Below are 15,687 nucleotides of genomic sequence, written 5' to 3' on the forward strand. Positions count from 1 at the left end.
CGTTTTGGAGAGAGTAATACGAAGGGCAGGGATTGACACGAGTGGTACGATTTTCACGAAGTCCGATCGAATAGAGTTTGCCGCCGTACCAACCTGGCTATCTACAAAACGCTTATTAGACCGGTAGTTCTATACGGATACGAGACCTGGACGATGCTCGTGGAGGACCAACGCGCACTTGGAGTTTTCGAAAGGAAAGTGCTGCGACTATGCGTCCAATTTGGGAATCTCGAGCTCATTCAGTAGCCGCTAGGTTGCGAAGGCCGACGGAGGTCCTTCGTAGCTTAGTTGGTTAAAGCACCAGTCTGGCGTACTGAGGGTCGTGGGTTCGAGTCCCATCGAAGGGAAAGTGGTTACCTCCAATACATTTTTCAAATCAATATCTTCCACATAATGTACATATTCACATATGAGTTTTCACAACATTGTAAATTAATATCCAAGTCGGGTGGTTTGATCCCCGGAAATAGGCAATTAACTTTGATTGATCTGAAGAAGATATTTACTACATAATGTTTTTTTCACATTTTCAGGAAGCTGAACATCCTAAACTAAAAACGCAATCTCGAACACTTTTTTTCATCGAAGGATGGATTCGGTATATATCAGCCATTGAATGCATTTGGACAAAGCTACGAACTGATGGTTATGGACTCCTAAGAACTCGCAACCTCTCTCAAGATTGGCTTGCACATTTCTTTTCAATAAGTCGGTAGAAGAACTCTAATGACAATCATCCAGATGCAAGTAATTTTGCATCTGCTTACAAAGCTATTGTTATTAATCAGTTAAAAGCACCTAAAACAACACGGGAATGTTAAAGCTGATTTGAGGTCGTACACATATGTACTATACATACGTAAGCTTATTAACCTAATACATAGGAGGCTGAATGAATTAAAATACAAATCATGGTTACGTCGCTACTTTTATCATAGAGCGATAATCCTTTCAACTGTGCAAACTGACATTTTTATCATTTGTCCACTCCCACAACATCATCCACATCACTTCAACGCAGCATGCTTTTTCGAAATTGCAACCACAGAACGGCATATCCTACGCCATCAACGCTACCTCATACACAGCGACTGCTGATAACGACGTAGTGATGACAAAATGCGACGATAAACACCGTCTAGAGAGAACTCATCCGCCACCTAGGGAGCAAACAGTCACTGTTAAACAGCTCCTAACTGCCGCTATTTAAGCCAAATTCATCAACCTGGTTGTCAGTCATGTAATAAAACTTGCCACGCGTCGCTAGGAATTTCAGTGGCTCGGCACACCAAACGGTGCACGGTGAAGATTGTTGTCATGATGATTGGCCAAAACAATTATCGCTTCAACCTTCATAAATTTGGTGGCGCATGGCTCTGTTGTCTTACTTCCGATTTATATTTAGCTCATATTTACATTTCAGAAAAATAACATCAAATATTAAGTGTTAAACGAGAGTTCAGTGGTCATACGAAATATAATAAAATTCGAAAATCGTCTATGTGTTAAACTTTGACCAGTAAAATTATATAAAATAGCTGCTTGTGCAGCGTTTAACTCGTCTCGTTTGCTTTCAGAACGTATGACTATAACGATAACGATAATATCCACTATTAGGTTCTGCTGGTAATTGTTTCCAACCGAGATTAAACGACCATACGAAAGGAAGATTGCATTTTGGTGTCGTAGTTGGGTTGTTTCAGAGTTATGATGCAAAGGTCTGCATATCGTGTGAAATAAGTATGACGGGAATAGTCTATACGACGGAATAATTTTGAAGTAGATAAGCTATTTACACTTTATTAGGTTACTTCCGGGTTCTGTGTAATCTTCAGTCATGGTCTTTTTGTTTGGACAAAATCGTACATAAGAAAGCAGTTCTCTTTGGAATTGAATTATTATGTGCCAAACTGTTCTAAATTTCTCTTTACTTAGATTTCACCAACACGCTTTACAAGCTATTTCCTCATCCCAGATTTCAAATTGAAATTCTAGCACTAGCGTGCACAGCGATCATATGAAGGGGGCACGGAATGACAAAGGTGCATAATAGTCCAAAGTGGTGGCGTGGTGCGAGGTGCGAAAGGTGCATAATGCAATAAAAGGTATCTGGTAATAATAGCTTATCAGATGGTGTAAAATGATCACACAGAATAAGGTGCAAAGAGATATTGATGAAAGAAAGAGCTTTTCGAACAAATCACCCCACCGCCAGAGTGTTCTGTTTAGTTTCACAATAATATTAAGGTGGTAAACTCAATCAACCTTGCTAAATATGTACAAAAACACCTTGCAAAATACCACCTGAAATGTGAAGCAGCAAAAGTTGGACCGAGGTGAATGCATCGAAGACTAAGTATATGCTAGTGAGCGGAACCGAGTGCGACAGGGCTCGTCTGAGAAACAGTGTTACGATAGAAGTGGTCTTCTTCTTTGGCGGTGTGCAGAAAGGTGTGTGGCGGGAAAGTATGAACCACGAGCATGCTCAACTCTACGGCGAACCCAGGGAAGGGTACGATGGGCAGGACATGTTGCAAGAATGCCAGACAGCAACCCTGCAAAGGTGGTGTTTTCGACCAACCCGGCAGGTACTAGAAGGCGTAGAACGCAGCGAGCGAGGTGGGCTGACTAGGTGCAGAACGGCTTGCCAAGCGTGGGGCGCAACCGTGGCCTCGAACCGTGTATCCAATTCTCCGCGAGCGGTAATGGCCGCAAGCTTGCCTGTGGGCTAGTCTCTGGAGAAACTTACATTTTTTTATTAGACACTTTTTCGCGCAGTCTTTTGTACATGCTAAGGTTTTTTTATAATTATTGGTTTTGCTCCGTTACACTTTTTGTATTAAACCTTTAAAATTTTATATAGATCTCCACGCTGCTCGGAACACTAACCCCCCTCGCTCCCACTTAGAAGCGTGACGTACTTTGTGGATGATGCCTATTTCTTTTTCTGCAGCTTTATAATCAGACTAGAGCATGCTACACAAATTTTCACGGGAAATGGTTTATAATTTTCACGGGTAATCTTTTTATTTTAATCGGGAAATGCTTTATTGGGATTCTTTTATTCACACAAGCAAAACCACAATAGTACTTCTTTGACTTTCTAAGGAAAATTATTTTTCATTTTAACGCGATTTTTTTCTGAATTTCCACGAAAATACTTCTCTGCACGCAGCACTTTCTCACTTGAATTTTCACTGAAAATGAAACTGAAGAAGAGATTCTACTAAAACTCCACGGGATTTTTCTCAAGTTGTCAAGGTAAATTATAACATTTTCAAAGAAAGTTCAAAATTTTAATTAACTTTAACATGAAGTGCATTTAAATTACACAAAATTCATCAGCATTCCTACAGGAAATTAATCTTAACTACCACAGGAAAATATTCTTAATTACCATGAGAAATTCTTATAAATATCGACGAAATATTCTACTAATTCGCCAAATGTCCTATTTGTAGATATTCAGAAGTTTTTTCTTTATTTGCATAGGAAATTCTAATCAAATTCGTAAGAAACTTGTTCTGAACTTCTCCGGATGTTCTCCAGGCATTTTTAGATATTTTCATGAGCATTTTTTCGATTTTTCACACGAAACTTCGATTTTTAACGATTAATTTGTATTTATTTTCTAGTATTTGCTTTTAACAATAATTTAACATTATAAGTTGTTGGCCACATGGCCCTTGATCTTAAGAATTATTAATTTCTTTATATAATTATAGTTTTCGCACCGGGGAAGTTAATCGTACATAGTAGCCTGAGCAAGGATTTGTTTAATGAAAAAAAGACTTTAAACTAAATTTGATATTCTAACTATTCTATATACAGTACGATAAAATTTGATAACCTTATTTGATACGAGCGCCCTAATTGCATCTTGGTCAGAGGAAAAGCAACAGACCCTAAACTTTTCTTTGTGCTCACCAAAACGATCTTGCAATGTTTTAATCTCGGTCAGACGGTGGACCTCAGATGTTCTTTTCCTGGTGAGGTGTTCATGCAGGGTCGTTAATAGATAAATTATCATCGTTAATTTAACGTCCACTACGACGACGATAACGGTTGTACGAAGACGCTTCGTTGGCGATAAAGTGAGCGTTGATTCAACGTAATCGTTATCGTGTATTCGTTGATTTATCTATAATTATCGAGTTAACGGTAACATGTACTACAGTTATTTTTAGAATTGCTTCGCCTCAAAATATTCAGTGACATCCTTAAATCATGGGGTTAAATTGGTAAGAAGAACTTCAAGAGAAATACTTCCGGAGAGAATTTCGGAGCAATATCCGCAGGAATTTTCCGAGGAACTTCGGATGAATTTCTCGAAGAACTGCCGAAGGAAATTTTAGAGGAATTTCCATGGGGATTCTCAGATGAACTTCTGGGGGAATTCTTAGATGAACCTTTGAAAGAATTCCAAGAGAAACTTCCGTAGGAATTTCCTGAAGAACTTCAATAGAATATATCGAAGGATCTTTCCGAGGGATTTTCGTTGTAATTTCCATAGAAATTTCGGAGGAATTCCCAGAGGAAATTTTGTACGAATTTTCAGGGTGGAATTTCTGAAGGAATTCCCAAAGGAACTTTCAAAGGAATTCCAAGAAGAACAAAAGAATTCCAAGAGGAGTCCGGAACAGCTTCCATGGGAATATCCTGAAGAGCTTCTGGAGAAATTATTGGGGAATTTTACGGATGAATTCACGTAAGAACCTTTGGAGGTATTCCTAAGTGAACTTTCGTAGAGCTTCCCAGAGGAACTTCTGGATAATCTTCTGTAGGCATTTGCTTAAGAACTTCCAAAGGCATTTTTGAATGAATTTCCTAAAGTATGTCCGGAAGAATTACCGGAGGAACTTCCGGATGAATTTCTGGAGGAATTTCCTGAAGAGCACCCGATGAAATTTGCTAAAGAACTTCTGGAGTCATTTGTTGAGGAACTTTCGAAGAAGTTCCCAGAGGAGCATTTAACGGAGGAATGCTGCTGAAATTTCTGGATGAATTCCCGAAGGAATTCTTTGAGGAACTTCCGAAGGAAGTCCCGGAGGAGCTGCTTGAGAAATTTCCAGAAAAACTTCCAGAAGAATTGCCAGAATAACTTCCAGAAGAATTCCCAGATGAAATTTTAAGGGAATTCCTAGAGGAACTGTCGGAGGAATTCCCAGAGGGACTATCAATGGAATTCTTAGAGGAACTTCCGGAAAATGCCAAGAGGAGGAACTTCGGTAGGGATTCCCTGAAGAACTTAAAAATTCTCAATTCTCTGAGCAACTTCCGTACAGATTTTCGTGTAATCTTCCGGAGGATTGTCTAGAGGAACTTCGCGAAGAATTGTTGGAGGAACTTCCGAAGGAATTTCTAAAAAAAAACTTCCAGAAGAATTCTAGAGACATTCCCAGAGGAAATTCCGTTGGAATTCCGAGTGGAATTTCCGGAGCAATCCACAGAGGAGCTTCTAGAGGAATGCCTGGAGTAAATTCCGGAAGCTTTCAAATGAATTATTATAGAAATTCCCTGAAGAACTTCAAAAAATTTTCGGAGCAACTTCCAGACGTTTTATTGGAAGAACTTCCTAAGGATCTACCGAAGGAATTTCTTGAGTAATTTTTGAAGAATTTTTTTTTAACTTCCAGAGGAATTCCCGGAGGTATTCTTGAGAAAATTCCAGATAAACTTCCTGTGGAATTACCGGAGTAACTTCCATAGGCATTCCCGAAGGAACTTTTGAAAGAGTTTCTGGAGAAATTTCCAGACGAACTACTAGAAGAATTTGCGGAGGAATTCCCAGAGGAATGTCCGAAAGAATTCCAAGAGGAACTTCCGGAGAAATTGCTAGCGAAACTTCCGTAGTAATTCCTGGAGGGTCTTCCAGAGGAGCTTGCGCCACCAAGCGAATGAACTAAAAAATAACATGTTTTTTAATTCTTTATTACCGAGACTTTCATCCCGAGACTGGCTCGTCTCGAATAATATGTTCTTCATCAACAAATTTGATGGCGACGACAACTTTCTAAATATTACGGATTCGAACCAAACGAGTATTGCCATATATACTAACACCACCAAGCGGATAGGTTTCAAAATAATATATGGTTAAAAAAATGGTTTTGAGCTGCTATAAAAATCGTAAATGACGGCAACTTTCTGAATATTACGGATTCCGAAATATTTAACTCAACGAGTTTTTTATATACACTATCGCCGCAAAATGGACGAGTTCCGAAATAATATGATTTGCAACAGTATGGTATTGACCTCCTGAACAAGTTTGTAGAAGACGACACCTTTCTAAATCTATGGATTGAGAAATATATTACTAATACTATCATGAACATCAAAGGTCATTTTTGGTCCGATCGGAGGTCTCGACAACTCAAAAAAATCTTGATGGACGGGAAGATTTGTGAGTCCCAAAATTGTTCAAATCGGATTACTAACGGCTGATATATATTTCGAATAATGGTCGTTCGTGAAAGTAAAACCTATCTCGGTCGGATAGTAAGATGTTTAATTACAATGTTTATTATAATACTTATACTATGTACTATCTACTGGTAATTTCAAAATACAAAATACAATTTTAGCTCATTTATAGGCTCTCCATTATTTCCGTTTACTAACAATTGTAGGGTGCAGAGTGTATGTAATTAAGTGGCGACACTGTCAGAATTAGAAAAAAATTCATCTGTCATTCCCATACAAAAACGTGTTCCAAACGAGCAGGAGACCTGTCAAATGCGGCACATGTCGCCACTCTTAATGACGTACACTCTGGTAGTGTGTTTTAAATAATCGAAATTTATTTGTACCGTGTAGTTCGTGGGGAAGTGGCAGTTGAATGTTTTTTGTTCATACAGTGAACAATCGGAATTCATTAGCGTTGCGTAGGTAATTCGCGTTGTTACTCTTCGCGATAAATAGAATCATACAAAGCGAATGATGATTAATTCGGCAGTGCGTGGGGTTTGTTTTGTTTTGAATCGTTGCTTTCCGCGGCGGGAAGAAAGCAACGCATTTGTTTCGGTTGGGCTTTTTGTTTACGAAGTGTACACTGAGAAAAACATCTACCTACATAATGGATGTGTGGTTATAATGGTTATGTGTGCATCAGTTGAGTCGATGGTTTTTGACAATAAAATTTTGTAGATTTTGGTAGTGCCGTGAATTTTAGTGGTATTTTTTTTCTTCTGCAGTAGTGATCGAAATTTAAGTATACGCTTTGCTTCGATAAACCGATTGATTGAGCAATCATCCCATGATTAAGTACTTTTTATATGCTATCTCTTTTTCGCTGCAGCGAAATTTACCCATTTTTTAAGTCCAGTGGTATAACTTGATGGCACAACTTATTAAACGAGCTATGCTATGCCTGAACTTAAAAAAACTATGAGTTTTACAGCAGAGAGAAAGGGATAGCAAAGAAAAGACCAATGGGTGACTTGAGTTTCTGCGTGTAAGGAAGATAGTTGACGGGCTTCATGGCCGTGTGATTAGTGTTTACATGCAATCAAAAGGCATTGTGCTGCATTACCATTCGTGCGATAAGTGCGATTACCACCTCAGTCGCTATACATTTTGTAAGGAAACATTGTTCGGCAGAGCCAAAGACGTTATATGCTGGTAACGTTGGTCCGTTATCTAGTGTGATGCTTCCTTTAAAGGGCGAAATGCTTACTGGTAGCAATAAAACGTTCAGTGTCTTCAAGAAAAAGGTAACTAATTCGGTATATAGCCCCGGAACATTAACTTAAAATTGATTATGGTAAATTCCTGAAGCCTTCTGCAGTATTCAGGATATCCTTAGGATCTAAATAAATGAGTTTTTGGACATTGAAGATAAATTAAAAATCGTAAATAATTCAGGGATTTACTGGAAATATGTGAGATTTTATTAGGATTTCAGAATATCACGAAATATACACATTCATGAGAATTTCTTTGCATTGGCATTTTTTAAATTATCTCTGTTTTTTTAGTATAATTCTAACAATTCCTTAATATTTTTGAAAATTCACTAACTAAATGGGTGGAAATTCCCTGTAGATATTGGGCGTTTTTGTATAAAAATCAGACATTTTTTGGATATCGCTAAAAAGTTTGAAAATTTTTAAGAGACTTCTAAGAAAAAATGAAAATCATTATATTTTCCAGGAAATAAAATCCCTTGTTTTTTTTTTGCTCCAGAGCTTCCTTCTGGAATTCCATAACAACTTCCGAAAGAAATTTTACCGGAAGTATTTCCATTGATTCCAGCAGAAGTTCCTCCAAGAATTCCTCTGAAAGTTTATCCAGAAATTCCTCCGGAAGGTCTTCCAGGACTCCTTCGAGGATATTCTGCGGATGTTACTCCAGGAATTCCCCGGGTGTTTCTTCAAGAGTTCCTCCATGAGCTCCTTCAGAAATTCCTCCAGAAGTTTCTCCACGAATTCCTTCAAAAGTTCTTCCAGAAACTCCCCTGGAAGTACCTCCAAGAATTCCTCCAGAAGAATCTTTGGGCATTTCTCCGAAGTTCCTACAGTCAGAAATCTTACCAGTTCCTCTAGCAATATCTCCAAAAGTACATTTGAAAGTTTCTTAAAAACATCCTCCAAATATTTCTACAAGAATTCCTCCAGAAGTTCCTCTAGTAATTTCTCCGAAATTTCATCCAGTAATTCTACAGAAAGTACATCCGGGAAGTCCTCAGAAATTTCCTTCTCGAACACTTCGAAGTCCTTCTGGCAGTTTCTGCAAAAGTTAATTCGAGAGAATTTTAATGGAATTCCTCCACATTTTTTTCAAGACGTCCTCCGTAAGTTCATCCAGAAATTCCTACAAAACTTCATCCAGTAATTCCCCTAAAGTTCCTCCAGGAGTTCTTTCGTAAGTACCTTCTGGAAATACTCCGGCAGTTCATAGAAGAAATTTCTGTAAATTACTTCAGAAATTCCTAAACTGTGCGGTAAGACGCGGGGCTACAAAGCAAGAGCATACTGAGAGTGGCTGGGTTCGATTCCCAATCCGGTCTAGGAAATTTTCAGTTTGAAAATTGTCTCGACTTCCCTGGGCATAAAAGTATCATCGTGTTAGTCTCATGATATACGAATGCAAAAAATGGTAACTTGGCATAGAAACATCACAGTTGATTACTGTGGAAGGGCTTAATGAACATTAAGCTGCGAGGCGGCAATGTCCCAGTGGGCGATGTAATGCCAATAATAATAAGAAGAATTCCTCTGGAACTTCCTCAAGGAATACCTCCAGGATTTCCCCAGAAGTTTCTGCAGGGATTCCTGTGACAGTTGCTTCAGAGATTTATCTGGTAGTTTCAACAGTAATTCTTCATAGAATTTCTCTGGAAACTTCCTCCAAGGATTCCTCGGGAAATTCCCCCAAAAAGTCCTCAGAAAGTTCCTCCAGGAATTATTCCAGGAATTCCAAGGAAGTTTTTCCAGGAATTCCGCCGGAACTTTCTCCCGGAATTCTCCCAGAAGTTTCCCCAGAAATTCTTTTGAAGAATTTCTACGGAAGTTACTCCAGGAGTTCCTCCGGAAGTTACTCCAGGAGTTCCTCCGGAAGCTTCTTCATGAAGTCCTCTGAAAGTTTCTCCAGGAATTGTTTTTCCTGGAGGAGTCTAGCGCGTAAAAACGTCTAGCTCACGTTTAATGCACTTATCCTAAACCGATTTCCTTGCCCAAAATCTCGCTCAAAATACTTTTTTTTTACCGCACGAGGTGGATTAATCTGAGTTTTTTGGAAAGTATTCTGATTTTTACAACGGAGTGAGTATCGAGAGGTCAATATTCTTTGGAATGAACTTTCAAAAGAATTGCTTCAGAAACATTATTTTATTCTTGAAGGATATATCAGAGAACTTACCCGAGGTACTGTCGGAAGAGTTCCTGGAGGAACTTCCAGAGACATTTCTGGAGGTACTTGCTCCGTCTAGTCTTTTCCGGAGGAATTATTGCACTGGACCAACTTGAGGAAAAATAGTTATATTGGTTTCAAGAGGAATTTCTCCATGAACTTACGGAGGATTTTTGTAGAAATTTCTGGAGGATTTTCTCAAGAAACTTTCGAGTGTTTATGTGGAGATATTACTAAAGGGTTGATTTCCAAATAAATGATTGAGGTAACTTCGGAGGATTGCTTGAAGGAATTTTCAGAGTAACTCCTTAAGTTACTTCTAGAAGAGTTCTTGTATGAATTCCATGGAGGTGCATACGAAAGAATTCATGGGAAACTTTCAGAAGAATCCCTGGTGGAATTTCGTAGTAATTGCCGGAAGAATTTCGAATGAACTTTTCAGATATTGCTATTGGAAGTCCATGGTTTTTCATGTTTTTTAAAATAAATTCCATAGTACTTCCTGGAGTTACTTTCGAAGGAATTCTGAAGGAACTTTCAAAGGATTTCTTGGAAAAACTCGCAGATAAATTTTCGGAGAATTTCCTGTAGGATTCCGGAAGTATTCCTGAATGAACTTTCGGAGAAATTTCTTCAGAAACTTACGGAGGAATACCTGGAGGAACTTGTAATTCCTGGAGAATCCTCCGAAGATACTTCCAGAAAATCACTTGGATGTTCTTCCGGAGGAATACGAGGAGGAACTACCGGAGGAATTTCTGGAGAAACTTCCGGAGGAATCCCTGATGGAATTACAAAGGAATTCAGTGACTTCGAAGGTAGTAGGTAGTAAGGAACTTCCAGAGGCTATCAAGAGGTACTTCCCAAAGACTTTCTGGAGAAATTTCAGGAGAAATTCTTGGAGAATGTTCCGGAAGAGTTACTAGATGAATTTCTGGAGCACTTTTTAGAGAAATTTTCGAAGAAATTTTATAAACAATTCCTGTTTAAACTAATGGAGAAATTCCTGAAGTAACTGTCATAGGAATTCATGGAGTAACTTCCTGCGAAATCCTAGAGAAATTTCTATGGATCTTTCAGAGGTTTCTGGAGAACTTCCGGAGGAATTCCTGAAGTAACTTCCAGAAGAGTTCTTGAATGAACTTCCGGAGTATTTCCAGGAGGGAATTACGAAAGTATTCCTGGAGGATGTTCTGGAGGACTTTCGGAGAAATTCCAGGAGAATTACCATGAAATTCTTCCGAATAAACTTTTGCAAGAATTCCTAGAGGAACTTCAACGTTATATTTGAAAGAAATTCCAGAAGAATTCCTGGAGGTGCTATCGTAGGATACCCTGGAAGAACTCGCAGAAATATTTCCAAAATTATCTTGTAGGATTCTCCAAAGGAGGATTCTTTTCCGGAGGAATTATTGTATGATTTTCCGTAGGTATTATTGAAAGAACTTGAGAAGGAGTTCCTGGGAATATTTCTGTAGAAATATCCCAAAGAATTCCTGGAAAAAATTAGGGAGGAATTCCTGGAGGAACTTTGAAGGAATTTTTGGAGAATTTCCCTAACCTTTTGGAACTCGCATAGTCCAGAACCACTCACTGCGGGTCTTGTGGTTTTTTGGAAAGTATTGTGATTTTTACAACGGAGTGAGTATCGAGTGGTCAATATTCTTTGGAATGAACTATCATAAAAATTGCTACAGAGACATGGAGGTATTCTTGAAGGATATATCAGAGAATTTACCCCAGGTACTGTCGGAAGAATTCCTGGAGGAACTTCCAGAGACATTTCTGGAGGTACTTGCCCTCCGTCTAGTCTTTTCGGGAGGAATTATTGCAGATTTTTCGGAGGGATTCTTGTAGAAATTTATGAAGGATTTTCTTAAGAATATTTCTAATGTACTTGTGGAATTATTACTAGAGGATCATCTAAGATTTCCGGAGAAATTCCTGAGGGAACTTTAACAGAAATTCCTTGAGGTTTTTCATGGAGGAATTCAAGGAGGGATTTCCAGAGGGATTCCTGGAGAATCTCCAGGAGGAATTCATGGAAGAACTTTTGGAGGAGATCCTGGAGAAATTTTTGAAGGAATTTCAGAAGGAACTACTGAAGGAATTTCTGGTGAAACTTCCGTAGTAATTCCGGGATTAACATCCGCGGAACTTCCTGGACAATTTCTCGGAAGATTGATTGAGGGAACTTCTGGAGGATTTCCTGGCGCTTCCAAAATAATTGCTGGAGGTACTTGCGAAACAATTCCTGGAGGAACTTCCGGAAGAATATCTGGACTAACCTCTGGAGTAACTCCTGAAGTAACTTCTGGAGGAATTCGTGGCATAATTTCCGGAGGAATTCCTGGAGGAACTTCCGTAGGAACTCTTTAAGTAACTTCCGGAGGCTATTCTGGAGGTACATCCGAAAGACCTTCTGGAGAAACCTTCTGGAGGATTTCCAGGAGGATCTTCCAGTGGAATTCTTGGCAGAACTTCCGAGGAATTTTTGAAGGAACTTCCGGAAAAAATTGTGGAGGAACTTCCTGAAGAATTTCTGGAGGAACTTCCGGAGGACTTCTTTGCGGAAGTTATCGGAGAAATTCTATGGAGAATTCCTGTTGAAACAACCAGAGAAATTTCTGAAGCAACTGTCACAGGAATTTCTGTAGTAACTTTCAGGGAAATTCTAGAGGAATTCCTTGAGGAACTGTCCGGAGAAGTCCTGGTGCTATTTCCGAATGAATTCATGGATAAACTTCCGAAACAATTCCTGGAGGAAATTTCAGAGGACTTCATGAAGAAGCTTCCGGAGGAACTCCTGGAGCAACTTCCGTAGAAATTTTTCAAAAGAATTTCTGGGGAAACTTCTGAAAGAATTCCGGGAGGAAGTTCCGGCGGAATTCCTGGAAAAACTTCCTTGGAATTCCTGGAAATTTTCCGGAATAATTCCTGGAGGAACTTCCTGAGGACTTCTTGGGATTCCTTCCGGAAATTCCTCCAGGAATTCCTCCGGAAGTTCCTCCAGGAATTCCTCCGGAAGTTCCTCCAGGAATTCCTCCGGAAGTTCCTCCAGGAATTCCTCCGGAAGTTCCTCCAGGAATTCCTCCGGAAGTTCCTCCAGGAATTCCTCCGGAAGTTCCTCCAGGAATTCGTCTGAAAAGCCCTCCAGGAATTTCGCCGAAGTTCCTCGAGGAATTCCTCCGGAAGTTCCTCCAGGAATTCCTCCGGAAGTTCCTCCAGGAATTCCTCCGGAAGTTCCTCCAGGAATTCCTCCGGAAGTTCCTCCAGGAATTCCTCCGGAAGTTCCTCCAGGAATTCCTCCGGAAGTTCCTCCAGGAATTCCTCCGGAAGTTCCTCCAGGAATTCCTCCGGAAGTTCCTCCAGGAATTCCTCCGGAAGTTCCTCCAGGAATTCCTCCGGAAGTTCCTCCAGGAATTCCTCCGGAAGTTCCTCCAGGAATTCCTCCGGAAGCTCCTCCAGGAATTCCTCCGGAAGTTCCTCCAGGAATTCCTCCGGAAGTTCCTCCAGGAATTTCTCCAGAACTTTCTCCAGGAATTTTTCCAAAAGTTACTCCAGGAAGTTCCTCCAGGAATTTCTCCGGAAGTTGCTCCTGGAATTCCTACGGAAGTTCCTCCAGGAATTCCTGCGAAAGTTCCTCCAGGTATTCCTCCGGAAGTTCCTCCAGGAATTCTCCCGGAAGTTCCTCCAGGAATTCCTCCGAAAGTTCCTCCAGGAATTTCTCCGGAAGTTCCTCCAGAAATTGCTCCGAAAGTTCCTCCAGGAATTGTTCCGGAAGTTCCTCCAGGAATTCTTCCGGAAGTTCCTCCAGGAAGTTCCTCCAGGAACTCCGCCAAAAGTTCCTTCAGGAATTCCGCCGGAAGTTCCTCAGGAATTTTCTCCAGGAATTCCTCAGGAAGTTCCTTCCAACATTCCTCCGGAAGTTCCTCTCGACATTCCTCCGAGAGTTCCTCCAGGAATTGATAGAACTTGCGTATTTCGTGAGAACGGCACAGCTGTTCCATCTCCTCCTAGCTTCTTCCAGGTGGCGTTTCTTCTCCTGAAAAAGGCGGGTTTGTTTTCTCCGCTTTCGTCTATAACGTTCCACGTTCTGCCGGGTACCTTGCTGCAGGGCGACCGCCCGCACTGCGTCCTTTTCCTTCAGAATCTGTCTGCACTCTTCGTCGAACCAATCGTTCCGTCGAATTCGTCCCATTTATCCGACGTTGTTCTCCTCTGCGTCGTTAATGGGTGCTTTGACTGTATTACAGCACTCCTTAAGAGGGGCCCCATCGAGCTCACCCTCTTCCGGCAACGCTGCCTCGAGATCAGCCGGTGGGCGCTGAACTTCCCAATAGTTGGTCTCAACTCCTCCTCTTGGCCAACCTGAGCGTTCAAATCTCCTATGATGATTTTGACATCGTGGCTTGGGCAGTTGTCGTACTCACGTTCCAGCTGCGTGTAGAATGCGTCCTTAACATCATCAGTGCTTCCGGAGTGTGGGCTATGGACGTTGATTATACTGAAGTTGAAGAACCGGCCTTTGATCCTTAACCTGCACAGTATTTTATTGATCGGCCACCACACGAACACGCGCCTTTGCATATAGCCCATCACTATGATCACTATGTACTTACGAAAGGCGGAGACGAGCCAGCCTTGGGTTGAAAGTCTCCTAATAAAGATACACACAAAAAACTTACGAATGAATCCCTGGAGGAACTTTCAGGAGGATTCTTGGAAGAACATTCAGGGAAATTACTGGAAGAACTTCCGTGGATTTCTTGGAGGATCTTCCGGAGGAATTCCTGGAGGATCCTCCTGCACTATTCTGGTGGACTAGTTGGCGAAACTTCAGAAAGAATCCTAAACAAAACTTTCGGAGGAATTTTCTTAAAACACTTTAGAATGTTTTTGCAGGAATTGCTTATGGGACTTCCAGGCTTTCTTGAAGAAAATTTCAGAGGACTTCCGGAGGAATTTACGCAGGAAATCCTGGAGGCACTTTCGGAGAAACTCTTGGAGGATCTTTCGGAGGAATTCGTGAAGAAATTTGCGGAGAAATTTCTGGAGAAATTATTGGAGAAACATCCACATAATTCCTGGAGAAACTTTCGAATGAATTCTGGAAGGAACATTCAGAGGATTTCCTGATGATACCCCCAAAACAATTTCAACGAAGAAATTCTTGAGGGAACTTCCGGACGAATTCCTGAAGGAACTTCCGGACGAATTTCTAGAGGAACTTTCGTACGAATTTCTGAAGGAACTTCCGGAGGAATTCCTGGAGGAACTTCCGGAGGAACTTTCAGAGGACTTCATAAAGAAGCTTCCGGAGGAACTCCTGGAGCAACTTCCGTAGAAATTCTTCAAAAGAATTTCTGGGGAAACTTCTGAAAGAATTCCGGGAGGAAGTTCCGGCGGAATTCCTGGAAAAACTTCCTAGGAATTCCTGGAAATTTTCCGGAATAATTCCTGGAGGAACTTCCTGAGGACTTCTTGGGATTTCTTCCGGAAATTCCTCCAGGAATTCCTCCGGAAGTTCCTCCAGGAATTCCTCCAGAAGTTCCTCCAGGAATTTCTTCAGAACTTCCTCCAGGAATTCCTCCGAAAGTTCCTCCAAGAATTCCTCCGAAAGTTACTCCAGGAATTTCTCCGGAAGTTACTCCAAGAAGTTCCTCCAGGAATTCCTCCGAAAGTTCCTCCAGGAATTCCTCCGGAAGTTCCTCCAGGAATTTCTCCAGAACTTCCTCCAGGAATTCCTCCGGAAGTTCCTCCAGGAATTCCTCCGAAAGTTACTCCAGGAAGTTCCTCCAGAAATTCGTCCGGAAGTTACTCCAAGAAGTTCCT

The 15,687-nt window shown here is 40.7% G+C and overlaps 1 non-coding gene across 1 annotated transcript; it reads left to right on the top strand.

The window, feature by feature from the left end:
- Positions 1-273: 273 nt before the first annotated feature.
- On the top strand, positions 274-348 carry Trnaa-ggc (transfer RNA alanine (anticodon GGC)). Its single transcript has one exon. It is a non-coding gene; the product is annotated as a tRNA-Ala (tRNA).
- The last annotated feature ends 15,339 nt before the right edge of the window (positions 349-15,687 follow it).

This window comes from Armigeres subalbatus, chromosome 1 (assembly GCF_024139115.2).
Source record: "Armigeres subalbatus isolate Guangzhou_Male chromosome 1, GZ_Asu_2, whole genome shotgun sequence".
Classification (NCBI taxonomy): domain Eukaryota; kingdom Metazoa; phylum Arthropoda; class Insecta; order Diptera; family Culicidae; genus Armigeres; species Armigeres subalbatus.